Source organism: Pholis gunnellus, assembly GCF_910591455.1.
Source record: "Pholis gunnellus genome assembly, chromosome: 3".
Classification (NCBI taxonomy): Eukaryota; Metazoa; Chordata; class Actinopteri; order Perciformes; family Pholidae; genus Pholis; species Pholis gunnellus.
In genome coordinates, this window is record NC_136529.1 from 6442431 (window position 1) to 6460880 (window position 18450).

Consider the following 18450-nt stretch of genomic DNA (forward strand, 5'->3'; position numbering starts at 1 on the left):
CCCTGTGTCAAGTTTACTCTCCTGTCCAGTACGTCAGTAAGACCCTTACCAGAGCTTTGTGTGCGTCCTGTTTGCGGGTAACTGTTTGAATTTAATTTGCACAGATTCATTGGTGATACATCTGTGTTATAAAACTAGTTTTTTTCCAAACAGAAATTTAGCTTTTCCCTGAAATAAGTGAGAATCTGATCAATGAATGTATTCTCTGAGCAGAGCAGTGTTACCTGAATTATGTTTTTTGTTTTTTTTCGGAGGTGAGAGGTGTTCCCTCTTCATGGTTATGAACACCATCTCCCAACTATTCATATTGAGATGACAGAGATGTTAAATAAGAGTAGACGGACATTCCCATGGAAATCAATGCAGCAGGATGGTCAGAGCGGCGGCCATTTTTGTGTACCATTGTAGCTGGCTAACTTCCGTATAAACTAAACCGAGGTGACGTTATGCAGTACGGACTCAAACAAGCAGCACATTTAACAACTCCATGCTCCATCCACACACTGCCACAGCGTAGGAGGCACTTTGCTATCACCAGATGAGTGACAACTTTGTTCAGTTCATTTTCTGTAACCACTGTAGCATTACAGCATGGTGGCATAAACAAGCTAGCTAACTAACTAGTCAGCTGGCCCCTGGTTAGCTAGCTAGCTTGTTAATTCCACCATGCTTTAATGCTACAGTGGTTACAGAAAATGAGCTAAACAGCGGGCCGGTGGCTAGCAGCAGCTCTGGGTCTAACGGCCCCACCGCCTCACTCGCCACTGCTCTGGAGAAGAACAAGCTACGTCGCTAACTAGCCAGTCGTCCATCTCCTCAGAGCTGCGTCCACTCTCTTCACGGCTAACTGCGACAACACTTTACGGCCCCACTGATGTGTGGTCACCATACAAACTAACAGCAATCGCCATTTACTTTTGTACTCATCATATTATATTTGTTCCACTCCAATTCTATTTCTGTGTGTTCAAATCAGCCATTTCCCATAATTTAGCGAGTGATGAGATGAATCAGTTTGGTAGTGATAATGCAATTGAAACCTCGTCATTCTGAAAACTCAGAATGTGTGGTATTATGTGCCTGATTGTATGGGTTAAAACATCTTATGAGGTTGGACTAGCTTTTTTTTTTTATCAGACCACTGAATGCGTCCTCTGTCTTTGGAAATACAATATTGCACAGAAAGCAAAAAAGGTTCAGTGTGGTAACTCAATTCCTTCTATAAACTTTATTGTGCTAACGCGTTGCAGAGAACTGCCTCTCTCCTCAGGGCGCACAAAGCATACTGACTCTTCTAGTATGTCTATGAACTGCCTGAAAGAGTTTTTTCTCCCCACTAACACACAGATGAAACCCTTGATATGACCGAGGTTGCTTGGTCACAGTACACATAATGGTTGCGAGTTTGGTTCCGTTGTTTTTTTTGCGGCACGGCATAATACATTTTATTGAACGGCTCAAGTTGCCATCCTTTGCGTTCTTAACTTTCGATGTGGTTTTTAACTGCATTGTGGTGGTAGTCTATAAAGCGGTATGGTTCTAGGGAATGTATTTGAATGTTTTTCTAACAACACCCCCTATAAACAGCACAGTGTTCTGCTGCCATGTATATTTCATGAGGAGATATCCATCAAATCGTTTGGTTATAGGGACCAGACGTTGCTTGTTTTGAATCCCTGTGTTTTATTACAAATAATGGAATTTGTTCGGAGTAGTGTTTCATTCAGATTATTACAAGTTACAGTAACTTCTTATTGTGAATTGTAAGAGAATTAGTTTGGAATGCTGTAGCATTAATATATAACTTGTACTGTATGTCTGTATATCAGTATTTCGTGAGCCATGTTGAGTAAGTGCTTTTATACAAGCACTGGCCTTCAACTACTCTACAGGTATTTCACACGTGCACAGTTCAATATAGACCTAATAAAAATCCCGCAGCCGTTTAATGACTTCATGGGATCTAGATGTAAATGCTTTCGCTGTTGGAAAGCGTAAAGAATGGTTAATTTAACTTGCTTGCTGCTCTGAGGGATATTACCACTTTATTGTATTTCCTTTGTATTTAACCTCAACCCTGAAAGGAAGGAGAGGGAGAGGAACTGGGAACCTCCTGGGGATCCAATTATATTTTCTCTCCTGTTCTCTTCAATAAAATTACTTTGCAACAAAGTCTCTGTCTCTGCTTTCTGAGTGTTGTTTCAGATTTTATCTCAATAGACTTGAGAAAAGAAATGTATGTTTCTTAGGGACCCTTATCTGACCTCTGTACATATCCGGTAACCACTTCACAATTTTAACCTAATGAACAATGATACAGAGCAAGAAGTACTTTCCTGAAGTCTGTGGTGGCAGCTCGATACCTGCAGTAAATCATCCAATTAAACTAAAAGTCATTCTACTCTCCAAACTAAAAACAATTGGATCGTATGCTACAGCTTAAAAACTAGAGGCTAAAATGTATCCTGCAGATCATGTTGAGTTCAGTAATGAAGTTTCAGCATCAACAGACATGGTAACTTTCCAATCCCAATAGCTTGTGGCTAAAGTCTTCCTTTACAGGCGAGCAAAAATTTGTCACGACCGACCAGAATTTATCTGGAGGCTTAAGGATCCTTAGATGACATTAAGCCGAGTTGACTTGCCAAAACAAGAAAAGAATGTCATTTTGTAAATCTGATTATAAAGTATTTCAAATTAAGCATTCAACAAGCCAATATGCAGAAATGTCCTTTGGCTGAACGTCCTAATATCAAGAGTAAGTGTGTAAACCATGTGTGTTTGAAAGGGTGGGGGGAGACTTTGTCCTGTGTGTGTTTGCGCATCCATGTATGTGTCAGCATGCATGCAAGTGTCCTGATGCCACAGCATGTGAACATTTGTGTGTGTGGGTGTGTGTGTGTGTGGAGAGAGGAAGCAGAGGGAGCTGAAACTGCAGAGCAGAGTGAGGAAATAGAGCAGAAGAATTTCGGGCCTGACATAAAGAAATCCTGGCTAATTCTGCCCTGAGATGTGCGAGGGCTGCAAAGAGCCAAGCGGTGCATCCAGAGGTCGTTCCCATGGCAACCTTTGCCCAGGGAGATCGCTGACCCTCCCGCCCCACAGTGCATGAGGAGCACAGATTGTAGGTCACATATGGCACCAGCGATCCAATCAGGCCTAATCTGGATCGACTTCTGGGTCATAAATTATACTGGATAGCTGGTTTACACTCAGGCTTATCTCATCAGGAGACTCAACTGTACCATAATGGCCGTGTTTATGGCAAGTTGATGAACTGACCCATTAAATGTCAACTAATGTTTTCTGTATCGGCAAAGAACAACTCGGCAAAGAACAACTCAGGAGCCGATGATACACTGCTAAGCATGAAAGCTTCATAATAAAGTAAATACAAACATTACCACATGTATACGAAATATGTAATCCAGATATTCAAGTATTTCTCCTTTAATTGTTAAATCTCTTAAACAATATATAATTAATTACATAAATATATAAATAATTACATTATTTTTTAATGTGTGAATGGCAGCTTCATATCACCCTCATTTAAAGAAAATGTACAGAAATATTCACACAAAAGTACCCTGAACTATTTAGCTTCACCCTATATCTAGATGCTAGTTGTCAAGTATTTAGAGAAATGAATGTGCCAAAATTAAAACTAAATGTTAATTACTTTGCATATTGTCTCAACAATTAGAAATTCTTGACATGATCTTTGTTTCTGTTATTATCAAATTATATTCAACCTCTGTATTTTTGTTGCCATTGGCTTGGCTTCCTCATTGTTAAGAACAAGAGATGTCCATCTAAGTAAGACTACTGGTTTGTATAAAGGATTAAAAAGGATTTAAATAAAATGTTTGGGGTTCTACAGATTCCAAACTGTTACACTATATGCGTAACAATAATAACAATTCCAGAATTTTTTTCACCATTATTTGAACTCTTTCCTTATGACCTTATTTAAACTAAATACGTAGAAAAGTGAAGCCGACAAAATAAAGACATTTTCAATACACCAAATGAGGAAATATTTCATGTGTAATGTGTTATTTGGGTTATATATGCATGAACAAATACATGTTTGCCAAATGTCATTCATAGTCAAAGAGATGTACATGATGTACATGTATATGTTGTTCTGGTGATGTTACTTTCTTTTGTGGTAAAGTACACCACAAGAAGATCTGACTGCCTCTCATAAACAATATATATCAGAGTTATTTGGGATTTTTGGAGGGGTAATGCTGCATAAAAAGATATATCAATGCCAATCACAGATATCCATTGTATTTAATGCTGTTTCACATCTGTATTACAGATGAATGTGTCATTCTCCGTGGCAGACTTCTAAACATGTCATTAGTTCAAAATTATATTTATGAGCAATTAAAGTATCTAATAGCTATCAAGTTTATAAAACAATATCAAGCATGTTTTTTAGAGCTGTTAAAGAGAGACCGGGGTTTCTAGGACCCAATTCAGTGAAAATAAATTGTATTTTAGAATGCACCTTTACTCAAATAAAAAGTTCAATTTCAGTGTGGAAGCTGTTAAAACATCTCTGAACACAGATGTAACATACTTCAACCACACGCAGACTTATCAGTGCGAGGAACTCCGGGGGAAGCACTTTATCTGGATGTGAGACTCATGCAGCAGAAACACAGATAGGATTTGAATGATTCATACGCCTCTATATTTCTGGAGTATTGAGAGAGTGCGGATAGCCGAAATCTGAGGGGCCATAGAGTTTTATGTGCCTGCTGTAAAGGGTTTCCAGATCCAAGCGCATACAGCAATGTGGGAGCTTAATACAAGCTGCCATTTTCTGAGGTTCAGAAAGCTGTAAAGTCCTATTTCAGGTCAAGTCAGCATCATGGTCTGGATCATCTAAATTCTTGGCACTCAGTTATTCATTAATACAACCTCGATCTGCAAATGGGAAAACATAAATTTTCTGCAAGCATGGCACCGAGGAAGTATTTGTGATTATGTTCTTGTAGTTCTCATCTCAGTCATGATTCAGCACTATAGACATGCTGCACACTGATGAAAAAACAAACACTGAATCTAATCTGGATGTAATAAACACAATGTTGGAGGAGACGGAAAAGCTTCTCGGTGGAATATAAATACTTCATGTGTGACAAGGTATTGGTTGTTTGCACGCCTTCTTTCTTTGTCACATTGTTTGCATTAAAATATGTGTTTGTCGGCTGGGGAAGCTGAACGAGGCGGCGCTCTGTGAACGGGATCAGTCTCAATCGGACAGAGAACAGCTCCTGGTCACTCCCCTCGCTCCATCACTGCCCCGTGGTCGGCAATTTCATGAGTGAGCTGGTAATAATCACGGGTGACTGGACTCTCACCTTTTTGCTGAGATCTATACATGGAGGCGCGCAAACACTTGTGAGGCCATATGGGAATGCTCGAGGTCTGAAGTCAGAGGGATCTCTACATCTGCTTCTCGTTGCTTTATCTGCTTCTTATCGGCTTCCAAGTTGAAGAAATTACAGATTACATTCGGCAAAATTGCTGTAATTATTTATAAAAAGAAAATGTAAATATAACTCACTGCAGTACAAATGCAGTCGTCACATGTTTTGATGATGTTTGTTGGAGCTCTTAAGAACATTTAAATGGTGAGACACAAATGTAATTGTACACACATGATGTGATGTCTGCAGTCTGGATTTAATTATTACTTTACTTGCATATTTGCAATACGTATTTCTACAGCTTTAGTGTATTTTGACAGTCATTCAACATATTGAGTGACTTTTTTTGGGGCAGCTCAAGTGGGAATTTGTTTTTGCAGTGTCAGTGTCTGTAGCCAAAGAGTACCGCATGACCAAAACTATACACTGCAGTAACCTGCGTCTCCTCCTCCCTGGACTGAGCCTCGGTCTTTCTTTCAGTTGAAGCTACTCTGCTCACCAGATCTTGACGTCTGCTTACACAAGAATAACTTATACCGAACACCACACACACACACACACACACACACACACACACACACACACACACACACACACACACACACACACACACACACACACACACAAAGAAAGCAACTGAACTGTCTCACTTCTTTTCCCTCAATGTCCTCCAACATTAACGCTTCAGTTTTGTTTTCATTTGGCTGATGTACGAACACTAATTTGAATATATTTTAATAAAAGAGGACATCACTCTTACAGTATAATCTGATTTATACTCCCCAAATGGCTTTATGATTTATTTACAAAAAGACAAAAGAAGCATTTGTAAAGTTGACAGTCGTCCAAAATGATTAACACGAGTCCAAGCAAAGTGTGCTCGTTAGAAATATTATAGCTATTTTGTGATATGTGTTTCAAATAAAAAAAGATTGTATTATTTATTGCAATGAAAAATATGTAATGAATAATAAAATTGTGTGGAATATTTTTGTTAGTGTTAAGCTACCGTGTGTTTTTATTTATGTGATTATTAACATAGTTTTTCTCTAAATTACAGACTAAGTTATTGGAATTTACTTTTGATATTTGTTTTAATGTTATTCTTCATGTTTTGTCTTTTATATAAATATCATCTGCAATTACCTATCATTTTTTGCTTTTATAAATGTAATATTTAAATGTAATTTGAATTGGCACGGCTGTGCTGACAAGACTCTGGGAAATTATCCCTCTATTTATATATATATATCTATATCTATAGATATAGATATAGATATATCTATATCTATAGATATAGATATGGATTCTGCCTAAAATGAAAGTTTAATTAACTCAATGTGGCCTTGCTGAGCTTATAAACAGTGGCCATCAGGTTCAGTCATAACACGTCAGTCAAGATATTTTCTGACTGTCACGTTGTCCTTCTGAACTCTGCGGCTGTATCTTTAAAATGTCTTCAAGGTTCACCGAGCTTGATGGAACTTTTTGGTACAGTCAAGTGCACACAGCATGAGTGATCAGACCTCTTCATGTTACTGAATCATGCAATGTTCAACCTCTCAGACGGCTTATTTTAGGAAAAGCTGCCTTCCCCGTCCGAACGCAAGGAAGAGAGGTACGGCGGGAAAGGAGGAGGAAAAAAGGTGACAAGAGCAGAACAGTGAGGCTAATGCAATCTGAAATGGCCTCTAATGCCCCGTTTCTAAATTGGAAAAATTGACCTTCCTCGTAGAGGTGACACGAGCCTGCACTCCGAGACGTTTCAGGGGCTAAGTGGAGGTTTTCGGAGCAAGCTGCAGCCGACCCTGGAGGCCAAGCAAATATTTCATGAGTAATTTAATATCTGGAACATGAGAGCGCGCTCCATTCAGGATGCTGGCCCGGATATAGACAGTGATCTGGGAAAAAGGAGGGGGAGAGAGGCTAAAGGGCAGACCAGTAAGTAGCGCTGCACATCAACTTTCCTCCGAGGGTGCTTGAGGGATACATACAGCACTATTCCACCACCTTTAAAAACGCATTACGCTGAGTACACTTATGCAAGCCCCCTAGTGGAAGATACATCAGCATCTAAAATGTATTTACACGTGAAGCTAGTTCAAAATGAAATAAAATGAAAATAATAATTGCATAATACTAGTTCTTCGCTTACTGTCACAGCACCAAGGAAATGCATTAAAGACCCTGACTACATAATGAGAAAGTTTTCCAAATTACTTAAAAAAGATCACATTCCTTCAACTCCCATAGAGTACTGCAGGGATGACGTCTTTTTGTCGGCCAACCCGGAAATGATCACACTGGTTCCCTTGATAAAAAAGACACATTTTTCCATTTTGGATTATTGCAGAAATTGAGCTGTGTGGCAAACACAACTTTATGATACTTACACATACAGGTTTTGATCAGCAAGATGATCTTCACAAATGAACTCTTTTGGGATTTTTGAAGCATTAAATGCAATCGGCGGTGGTAAAAGGCTAACGTTGTAAATGATACACGCCACAGTCGCATTACTCCAACGGCATCAACGTTAAGCTGAAGGTGGTGAAGCATTCAGAGCGCTGATGCTTAGTAGTCTCATTTAGCCACTTGTTAGCCACCGCCTTCTTTAAGACACACAAAAGCTTCAACATTTGTGATGTTTACTGGACTATTTTATGTCGTAGAACAACAAGTTAAAATCTCTTGTGTTAACCACAGACCTTATTTCAGACATAAAAAACATTGACTTTGAGTCAAGAGAACCGGAAGTGAAGGAATGCTCTTCTCACTTCTAGGTTTTAGGATTCATTCCTGCAGCACTCTATTGCAATGAATGGGCATCAGATACCATATGGCCATGCTTCCTGACCATGCGTGATATAGCATTGCTAGCTAGCTAGCTGCACACAACGGCAAGGATAAATTGCATTTAGGGATTAGGGATTATTCTGAGCTTTGTGTGGACTCTGTTTCTCTGAAAACAAAGGTTTTGGAAGATGTCTTTCACAGCAAAACCAAAGCGTGCGACAAAGGAAACACTTTGAAAAATAACAGTGATCATACAGTAGAGTAGCTCTGTTTCATTTCTGGAATTTGCCAGTCTAAATACAGTACGGTCGTTACCAGTGTTATTGATTACACCTGTGCTTTTCCTGCTAAGAAGACTAATATAATGGTCAGCACTGAAAAGGTCTAGAGCATAGAGGAGGATGCATTTGTAATTCCTGATTCTTTAAACAAACAAGGGGACTGAGGTAAAAAACTAACTCTATTCATGACATGAGGTCAACAGCTAGCTCTGGTGGATCTAGTGTGGGAGGGTGTCCTTTGGAAGCAGGGCAATGTATTTACTGACGGCTTCAGACAAAATGTTTGGGATGTTCATACCAAGCCGATCATGGTCACGTGGGACAAAAAGCTGCTGCTGGCACACACCCACACCCCCCCCCCCCCACACACACAAACACACAGTCATACTCATGTATAATTGAGAGGAAGGAGCTCCCAGGACGCATCGAGGAAACATGTCGACGCCTGGTTGAGAGCAGAGACGTCTGTAACCAAACAGGAGGGTTATTCAGCTGCGTGTAACACAATATGAAGCTGTGATGTCAGTCAGAAAAACTAGAATGTCAATGCCATTCCCAGCTAGATTTTTTACATTTATCTGAAGGGCAACCTACTGTACATATAGAGAAGAACAGCCTGCTGTTGACCTTATGGAAACAGTCTTTTTGTCCATTTGATAAAGCAAAATAGTCAAGAAAATGACTGAGAAATAAATTACAATTTGTTTTACAATATACGAAATACTGCTGCAATAATGGCTAATAAAATACAGTAAAATGAAGTTTTTGTGTGATTGTTAACATCTACACCGAGGTGTCGCCGCAGACTTGAACCAGCCCTGTGTTACAACGGGATTTCCCAAATTAGAGCTCCTCTCTCTTCACTAAGTGGCTCCTCAGTCGGCGACTCTCCAACGAATGATGTCTTTTTCTTCCACAGGAGGATGCTGCGAAGCTGCTGACATTAAAATCGATCGCCGTCAACGCGCTGCCAGTCTTTGCACCTCGAAGGGACATTGACGACCGTGGCAGACGAGGACACCCGGCCTCTGGTGTGATGCAGGAGACGGGAGGTGAGAGAATTTGCAGGTCTTCATGTACTCACCTGTCACTTCTCAGTCTCGGCTGCTTCCTGATGTGAGTGCACGGACACAGTTGTTTATGGTTTCATACTCAAGCCTGTGGTGAGATCATATTTTACAGTATATTTCTGTGTAGCAGAAATGCAATAATGCTTTTTTTGTTGCTTTTAAAGCTGCTTTTAAATATTAATTACAATCTGATTAAACGGTGCACTAGAGAATGATCTGAGATTAGATTTAATAGCAGTTTAATTCAGTTAAATAGGTAAGCTGGTTAATAAGGGAGACATAAAAATCCATTTCACAGGACAAACTTTAAGCATTTCCTCCTTCAAACGGTGCAAAAGATTACTTGAATTCTTTTCATATACATTTAAGTTATTTGAAGAAAAGAAATACACGTCATTGTTTGACTTATTTGCCACACAAAATGGCAAAATTGTGTGTGTGTGTGTGTGTTGGGTAGATGTGTTGTCAGCCTAACACTGGACGGTGAAGTGCTTGTGCTTCCCCAGCTTCGAGGCTCACCATAAGCCACGGCTGGTTGGATCAGGAGAGTCACGCGGGGGTCATGTAGAGTTTGGTCCCCTTAACTCTCCGATGTTAGCTGAAGCATGGAGGCATCAATGCTCCCACCCCTCGAGGCCCCGCTGCCGGCTAAATCTGTGTCAAACTGCATGAACCCGATACATCTTCTGTGCAGGGGGAAATAATGAGGGACGTCCGTTGTTGGCCTCTCCTGGTGGAGGCTGATCAATGGGCAGCCCACAGTTATTAAGCTGTGGGAAGGACAATCGACAGAATCTCAGAAGTGTGAAAACGCAGTTGACATTGGGATGGGACGGGCTCCAATGAGTCCCATGTGTGTACACCATTACTCTGAAGTGAAGATCATATTTTGATATTAAGCAATATCTTCTGATACTAATGATGAAGTCGGAATGAGTGAATTAAAGGATTTCCTGCTTCCAAACTCACTGAGACTCAATACGGTGTTTTCACTTCAATTTCCACAAATTTCTTGACACTTTTCCCGCAGTTTCCTGAAAAGGTTAGTATTTATCTATACTTAGAACCTAGTACTGCAAAGATCTGTGGTTCCCAATCAGGGGGTCAGGACCCCCACATGGGTCGCAAAACAAATCTGAGGGGGTCACAAGACGATTGACAGGATAAATTTAAAGGAAGAGTGTGTAACATTCAGGGGGATTAATTGGCCGCAATGGAATATAATATTCTTAACTATGTTTCAATCAGTGTATAATCACCAGAAACGAAGCATCGTAGTGTATTCAGAGTGATTTCAGAGGACATGAGGCAGGACTGATACTGACTGATATCTGTGTTCTTCATTCTTTATAAACTTCGCTCAGAAGTGTTATTCATTTTATTAACATTGTACATTTGTTTCCAGTGAGATATTAATGACTTTATATCGTGATGTTGTTGTTGTAAACATAACTGTTTCTGCTCTATAAACAATATTTAGGTATATTTTAAATTAAATATTTAGATGGTTGCAATCTGGAACGCATCACTAGATGCCAGTAAAACGTACACACTGGGCCTTTAAGATATCTTTTTTTTTCTTTTTTTTAACAATAACCATTCCTTTGCCACACACAATTATGTTTATTTAAATCTTTTCTGGTGGATACTGGTTAATGTTTTAATGTTTGGTAAAACCACAAATGTGATATGAGAGTTGAAAAATAAACATAGCTTTTTAGGGGTCCCAAGCCAAACCGTCTGGGAAATACTGGCTCAGATTATGTTTGAGTTTTTGAGAAAGAAGCAAGAAATGATGAGCAGTTGCTTCTAACAAGGTCACACATGCTGGTGGTACAAGACCTGAAGAGTGTGAAATGACTGAAAGGAGACGAAGATATTTTAGCTCCGCAGCTGATGGACGAAACCAGAATTAAACCAAGTAACTATTGGACATGTTTTCAAAAAGGATTTCATTGATACACTGTTTCTGCTTGAAATGTAAAATAATATGTTATGTCAAGATCTTCTGTATGGAGTTTGTTTTAGGTTCTTTCTGCCTCCTAGTGGTCAGAAATATCTTGACGCATGAAATATAAACAGGAGCGCTTTAAAATGACCCACGTTGTAAAAAGTGAGATTATTAAGCAGGTCTAAGTGTTATTGTGAATGTATTGAATTGCCTAATCCATGGAGACACACAGCCGTGTTCAGGAACAGTGCCTTTAAACCAGCTGTCATGGACCCAAGATGCCGCCTAGCAACTCAATTACGCTGAAACTTAAACGGAGGTGAACACAGGTATGTTCAGACAGTATGAGAAAAATAAAGAGCTTTTTGAACATTAAAGCATGTAAATGTGTTCTCGTAAAAAAACACATGTTTGAACCTGGAAATGATGACAACATGTCGCCCTTAAGGAGCGTCCAGTAATATCAAAGCCATTTATTAGCATGAACATCCCGTAATGCATCTCAAAAGCAAATAATTATACAAACCATATGAAAACATGCATGAAGCACCAAGTGGAATTGGCACCAGACGGAATTTTCCCCGAGTGCAGTGACATCCCATGAAATGCACATCAACCCTCCAGTTAGTCCTTTGCACTCTTATACCAAACCACACACACACACACACACACACACACACACACGCACTCATTCTCGATCTGTTTATGGTTTGCACAAGTGACTCTGAGGGAAATTTGCTGACCTACATAGATGCCTGTGTGTGAGTTGCTCTTAGTGGGAACGCTGCGTCCAGATGCCCTTCTCTGTGCTCTGGAGTGAAAATAGGTCAGAGGTCAGGAGAGAAGACCAATGAAAGAGGAGGATTCACACAATCATCAACGGGCTCCGTGGAGGAGAACAAAGAAGGGCTGCATGTTTCTGCCACGTTTGCACATCAGCGGGCTCTCTCTTGTCTGTGAGCCACACGTTGGACACCATGTGTGAAACTTCAGATCCACACACGAGAGAGCAGCAAAGCGGACAGCGAGTCTCAGTCTCATGCGCTGGAAGCTTTTAGAAATGTTCATTAGTACTTAGTTTGAGGGTCTGACATTGAGCGGTTTTCTAAAGGTCTTATGATAGACCCAGTGTTCCACATTATGCTCTGCTACCGGCGGTGAGATAAAGCATTATTACATGACACCACGGCGAAGGTCAGGGCCACCTCAGTCAAGTACAAGTCAATTCAAGGGACAAGTACACTTAATAGGCTGCTTCTGAAATCCCTCACTGTTTGCAATATGGTGCACACTTATCCTCCCGTTTGTTGGAGTGCGGTGCTGCGTTCCAGTCAAAGTCGGTGGTTGGAATTTCCCAGTTCACATTTCCAACTTCGGACCTCTAAGCGTTCCAGATACATATCGCCCAATGTAAACAAAAAACATGGCTGACCCGCTGATTTCTTTGGCAAGTAAACACACAAGTGAACTCTCAGCAGTGCAGCCTCCTTGCAAAAACAAAAACTGAGGAGAAACTAGAAAGGTGCTGTCAGTAGAGTGCAGATCTCCGCTGGGTGTGTCTGCAATGACCACTGCTGTAATGTTTGATTGGTAAATGCAACCCAGTTAAGAGTAGTGAGCGAGGACTCCGTCACTCAGTCAACGGTTGTATAAAACAGGAAATTAATGGTATTTTGAGAAAGTGTGAGTCAATGCAACCTCGAGAGGTCCTCGAGCACGCAGCCAAAATGTTATGCAGCTTGCTGCAGTAGAAAGAGAGATTAGCCGTGGACAGACAGACACAGAGGCGCTTACGCACTCACAGCACTCACATTGTTCTCAAGGCAGAGATAATGATAGAAAATGACACATGAGGTAACGGACGTCATTGAACATTTTATTTTACGGCGTCATATTTTGAAATCAATTTAAATGCAGAACGTGTTTTACTATAAGGTATGAGTTGTTTTAATTATATAAGAAAATAAGTTGCCTTTCAGTTGATTGTTTAGTATTGACAATATGCGCTCCCATTGTTGTGTGACGACCGCTTCTTTGTCAAGTCGGAGGAGATGGATTTGCCTCAAGTTAACAAGTAGGGAGTCCGACTTTGAGTAGTGTTCCTTTGTACTTTGTCGAGTAGGAGGTTGGACATTTTCAAGTTACAAGTTGTCTGGAACGCAGCATAACGTTTATGCTCCATATAGTGCCCTTGAAAAATCCAATACTACAAAAAGAAGTGTCCATGAGATCTGGATGTAGTGGTCACTACAGAGTAAAGTACTGAGTTTCACACTATAGGCTCAAACTAGAATATTGACAAAATGAAGTGCACTCAAACATGTCAGACTGAGTTGTTGTCCGTCATAGCTATTCACTGAGAAAATTGAGGAGAAACTCACAGCTACAAAAATGAAAACAATTGCAAAAATAGGTATGAAATCTTCATCAAAGTCACAGTTTCACTAAAATCTGCTGCCTCGTGCATCTTTCCCGAGAACCGAAAGAATAAAAGGATTTATTGTCCTGCAAAACCAGAACTGAATGCATTATTAGTATGTACAGTAGTAGGAAACTGGGACTGAGACAAATGGAGACCCTGCCAGGCAACAACAAGCAGTATATTGTTCTTTCCAGATCTGAAGATAACTTTAGAGCGTAATGTGTTTCTCATGAGGAGAGATCGCGTGGTCAATCTGCAGGAGCTCTATTTCTAAAAACCCAACTGTTCAGTGCAGAGAACATGACGCTACATTTCATAGAAGCAAGAAAGTCAAATCAGCATCAGACTTTCAGAAACAGAGGAGACACACTGCCCTGCATGTAGCTTTAAGGGGAGGGGAAAAAAACTACTTTTACAATTTATGATGTTAGCCATGATACACAATGATAGATAGTTACTGTGTTGGATTTATTGCGGCACTATTTGGCTTTCCCTCCTCTGATTAACCTTATTACTTACAGCTGTGGAGTCTGAGTCACAAGCCGGTCGTCAGGACGATTGAGCTCACCTGCTGTTAACCCGGCTTCAGCCCTTCCAGTCTGGTCCGCTCCACTCGGCTTGTTGTCTCTCTTTAGTTAGAATAAGAAGGCATATTTACGAGTCTCATGAGGCTGACCCTTTGTCCTTTCTTTCTTTCGCTTGTTTGTGACAGTAGCTACATAATAAAATGATAGGTCGATCATTTGTCCCAAAAATGTAACAAAAAAAGACCTTCCTCTTTAAAATGTGTTTTCAGTTTCTTGTTTTTGATACGTTTTCAAATGCTTGAGGGTGGATTACCCCCCTCTCTTAATAACAGGCCTGGAACTCCCTGTAATTGTTCATCATCTGGCCCTTATTGTGCAGAGTTTACATAGTTTGTCGGGTTCCAAAGACGCGAGGATTTCTGTGTGATGCAGTAATTTGAGTGTCACATGTCGGCGCGTTTTGCTGGAACGTTCCTCGCGCTAAACCGTCGCTCCCATGCGCTGCGGTCACGTGAGCGTTCTGGCAAACGGCACCGATTAATTTCCCACTTTTCCCCTCTCTCTAATGCTCCTGGCTCGACATGCTGGCAGGCAGCAGAACAGTTTGTTGCCATCCGCAGAGCATCACAAACCGAGACGCTGCACCCCCCCCCCCCCCCCACGGACCTGACTTGATTGCAATTTAGTATCAGGGATGGAAAGTCTTGCGGATTTTGTTTTTGTGTTGGTGGCAACTGTTGGAAAGACTGCTGAGACTTGGCACACAAATATCAAATTAAAAAAATAGAAATAAAAAAAGCAAGGCTGGGATCGGCCAAGACGCAACACAAGCCACCAGTGCTATTTACTTTAATAATGTTTTCCTCTCTGCCAGAAAACACGTGGCATTTAATAGCACACAATGCAGCACGTTTATAATACAGTCCCGTGATAATGCATCTCAAGCTTTCTGTCACACAGCAGACAGTCATGTTCTCTTGTATTTGCCAGTCGCAGGTATTTAGCAGCTCTAAACTCCACACCGGTGATCTGCTTGGTTAGCTAAACTGAATCTGAGACCGGATGGTTTAAAAAAAGAAAAGAAAAGTGGAGCACTATTGCCATCTAGTGGAGAACACATGCAACCACATACAGATTGTAATGAGGGAAGCCAAGAATGATTTCTAATGACACATCAACATTGTATTGGCCCAACACCAGGACCCTGAAACAGTCAAAATGTCTTCTGTGAAATGGCTTTATTGTTCTGTCTTCCAACAACATTTAGTGAAACCCACTCGGGGAGGGAGCGAGTTTCTGCATCTTCAGGCTGCTGCTGCTGCCTCGTCATGGACAGCTTTTTAATGTCAGCTCTCGTTTCACTGAACAGTATTCTGTCAAAACATGTCCGTCATCTATCTGTGGTTCATCTTGTTTGACCCAATGATCTGATGAGGACCTTGGCCTGACTGACTTGAAGACGAATAAGCTCTCAAAGAGTCGACCTAAAAGCTAGCTGAGTAATTGATACATCATTTTTAAACTATTACAATATAAATTATTATATAAAACCCAGAAACATCAAACTAATAACCTTACACCTTTGCATTTGTTTCCCTATTATAATGGTACATAGCTCAAATGTACTCATATTGATGATTTCAACACATAAAGTGCTTCTAAAAAAATAGATAAATATATATTAAAAATACAAATATAACAAATACGTGATAAATTAATCAAAGAAATAGCTCAACACTTTGGGAAACACACCAAAAATCTGCCAACCAGCTTTGAACGAGATATAACTTTAAAATAATTTGTGAGCTGTAGAAACAGTTTCCTAAAAATACATTTTACCGTGTTGATAACATCACAAAGGGATCATATTTTATTGTGGAATATCGTTTGATGTATCACAAATAACTTTCAAATGACTCCTGTGAATTTGTTACCATTGCACAGTCATGCTTGCGGCTTTACATTGTTTGTCATTGTGCTAAGCTTCAATGACATGATGAAATGTTTGATTATTAAATCTGTGTAATATAATCTCCGCTTGAATTCCTTTTGATTTCATGTGTTTCTACTTTACTTAAATATACAGACTACAACATATTATTTGAATTAAATGAGTCATGTAATAAATAATAAACAAATGTTTCTTTTTAAATTGTGCCTTAGACATTTGAATTAGTTTTCACCTGTTGAAGGTTAGAATGTAAATGTGACTGTATTCATTTCATAAAAGAACCTTGAAGGCATAAACTGTCTATTGATCTCACAGAGACCAGACATTGATTTCCAAGCACAAAAGAACCCAAATCAGTCGGTTTGCAGGAAGCACGAGCAATTACAAATAAACTAATCTTCTCTGGGTCTGACATTTCCTCTGAAGTTACTAGAGTCAGAATCATTAAAGCTTCCTCACCTCAGTCATCTTTTCAAACCTTTTAGGACAGCAAATTCAAATGAATCCAGAGTTATCCGACCACACTGGATCGATGTTTCTGTTTTACAGTGATTGATTTATTTTTAAACATATGATTAAAGCTGGTGTATCATCTTAATAAAATACCACACAGATATAGATGTAGTTTGCACATTGTCCACTAGAGACCAACATAACCTCTGCTGCTACCTCAGACTCTTAATGTCCTTCTAGCCTCGCTCTGAGTGGAGGTGAAGCGGTGAGCTCAAACACTTCCGATGAAGGTCAAAGGCAGTTGGCCTCTGACGTTTATACCGGATGCAACAGTACAATCATGAAAACAGTTCTACTGTTTATAAAACCCAACACATTCAGTGATAGTGATGTATGAACCAAAACAAAGATGAAATGCCATAAACAAGGGTTAGACCAATGTTGTTGTTAAAAATGAATTGGTACACAAACAGGACAACTAGATTCACTATAAAGCCTATAAAGGCTTACGGTTAACTGCCAAACACATTGTCTATCAACAGGAAGTACAACACAACAATTAATCAAGTTAACAAGAGTAAATAAAGTTAACAAGAGTAAATATAAAACGATAAAAATGCATAACAGTGGCCCAAAAGCTAATTATTAATTAATTACCGAAAAAGTTGCATTAGCAACACAAGGCTAGCTTGATTAGCAATAAACTAAAAATGTTCATGTAAATTACCTGCAGGTAGTCCTAATGGTCCAACAGGGTCATTTTGAGGGTGAATAAAAGGTTGTCAATATTTATCCGGTCGCAGATCTGACAAGACGGTGGATGTAACGATGTCGGTTAAACTGCTGTGGAACTGTGCCGGCAGGTGTTGCTACTACCAACAGGATATTTAACTAACTTAAACCAGCGCTTATACACTCTGATTGTGTGACGTAGAGTAAATGTGTCACATGTATATTTTGTGATTGTGACGGTTGAATATCTTGAATAACTATCACCATGTTCGGATAATTCCAGTATCATAATACAGGCCTAAGGTGCCAGAAATGACCTGTTCTTATTCAAAAACAGCTGTTTTCTAGTTAATACGGCACCAAAAGTATAAAACTAATACAACTATCACAGATTTGTTTTAATCATGTCCCTCTTATCAAGAAATAAATCTTTCTTTCTCTCCCGGTGGTCTCGCGCTCCCGTTCTTTCTGACATCCCAATGATTTTGTGAATGATGCCCCCCTGACTAACCCCACAAATATACTGTTTCAGCAAAAAATAAATTGAATTAAGGAAGAAATATGCTTTATGGGGACTATCTTTTTATTTCTGTATCTTTTGTTTCTATTGTTTGTAGTAACATTAGTTAGAAAATAGCAATACAAACAAGCTTCATTACTGTTATTATCATTTTAAAGCAACATTTGTCAAGAGTTTGTGTGAATACAACAAACCTGATGCGTCGAGTACATGTTGTACTTTCCTTGTTTACCACTGCAAAGGTCAATTAGAGCGTTTTCAGTAATGCACATGACCACTGTCTTTGATTATTGATGG